This window comes from Wolffia australiana, chromosome 16 (assembly GCF_029677425.1).
Source record: "Wolffia australiana isolate 7733 chromosome 16, ASM2967742v1".
NCBI lineage: Eukaryota > Viridiplantae > Streptophyta > Magnoliopsida > Alismatales > Araceae > Wolffia > Wolffia australiana.
The window spans coordinates 8541303-8542962 of NC_135850.1; the positions used below are offsets into that span (position 1 = coordinate 8541303).

The 1660-nt window shown below is 42.2% G+C and overlaps 1 non-coding gene across 1 annotated transcript; it reads left to right on the forward strand.

Moving 5' to 3' along the window:
* The first annotated feature begins 816 nt into the window (after nucleotides 1–816).
* LOC144714085 (small nucleolar RNA R71) lies at nucleotides 817–922 on the forward strand. The gene has a single exon (XR_013584239.1). It is a non-coding gene; the product is annotated as a small nucleolar RNA R71 (small nucleolar RNA).
* The last annotated feature ends 738 nt before the right edge of the window (nucleotides 923–1660 follow it).

Sequence of the window (1660 nt, forward strand, 5' to 3'; positions counted from 1 at the left end):
ATGGATTGATGACGGGTTTCGTAGGAAAACGTTGAGAAGTGCAAGTGTTTTCTGCAAGGATACATTGGGACTCAGAGGGTGGCCTGAAACTCTCCAGCAGCTTCCTCATTTGCTCTTGTGACTCCAGCATTTGTTTAGTCTGGAACTCCATCATCACCTGCATTCGCATCTCCATCTCCGCCCGCAACTTTTGGTTTTGCTTTTCGATCATATCTGAAATGACGGGGGTTAATGTAGAGAAATCAGGTTGAGTTTGAGATGAAACCTGATACTGTTGTGGAGGCCTGTGCTGGAATTGTTGTCTCTGCTGGAACGGGGGTTGAGCTGCCGGCTTGTTTCCTTGGTGGAAGGCCTCTCCGTTTTGGAAATTTGGCCGCTTTTGACCTGCTCACGGTTGTTGCGGCTGATTGAAGGCCTTCACCTCTTCTTCCATGGCTTGGCAGGCTCCATCTTCATGTTCCCTGCTAAAACAGAGAGAGCAGATCTTAGCTTTAATGATGGGAGAGTTACCTAGGAAGACATTCTTCAAGGTAGAGGTGAGCTCCTCCAATTTCTGGTTGGTCTCCCTTAGGCCCGCTTGTAGCTCTCCCTCCTTGGCGTTGACCTGCAGAACTCCTGCTCTCTTGGGCTGCACATTCCTCCCATTCTGATTGGCTCCAATCTCGTGCAAATCAGTTTCTGCAACTCTCTCCAAAATATCAAAAACTTCATCCTCATATGCAGTATAGAACGTTCCACCGGTAGCGAGATTTACTTTGTTTTTCATAAAATCAGAGAGAGACTCATAAAATATTTGGGCTAATTGACATTGTTCAATGCCATGGTGAGGACATTTCCTCAACAAATCATTGAATCTCTCCCATGACTCACTAAAAGCTTCTCCATCATGAGGATGGAAATTGTGAATTTCCCTTCTATAGAAATTGCTTTTGGAGAGAGGGTAGAATTTTTGCAGAAATTTTCCTTGCATCTCATCCCATGAGTTAAAGGTGATTCCTAAATTACGATACCAAGAAAATGCTTTGTCTTTCAAAGTTAGAGGAAAATATTTCATTTTTAAAATTTCTGTAGAAATTCTTGGAACGTTTTGAGATGAACACCTAATATGGAAGTCATCAAGAAATTCTAAGGGATTTTGAGCAGGCAGTCCATTAAATTCAGGTAAGGAATGAATTAATGCATTGTCATATCGAAAGGAGATACCGTCACCGATGTTAAGATTTACATCAGTTTGACGTAGGCTTCCGGACGGAGTCGACCTGTCAAGCATGGTCCTTCTCCTTTCATGATGCTGATGAATCTCTTCAGCCATATTCTCCTGCTGAATTTCAGGTTCTGTAACTGTAGAATCTGGAGAGGTGTCTCTAATGTCCTTCTCTGCAGATTTTTCACAAGCTCCTGAACGTGTTACTACCATAAATCTTCAGCAAACGGTTAGAATAACAATAGGCTGAGGATTGTTAAGTCCTGCAGCTCTAGGAGAATCAACAAAAATGACTGTAGATTCAGGAGAATGACTGTAGATTTGCAAAAAATGACTGTAGATTCAGAGAATTGACTGTAGATTTAAAGAAAATAAAAATTCCTACTGTTATATCGTGCTCCCCGGCAGCGGCGCCAGTTGATAAGCTCAATTTTACTGTGATTTTTACTGGTTATT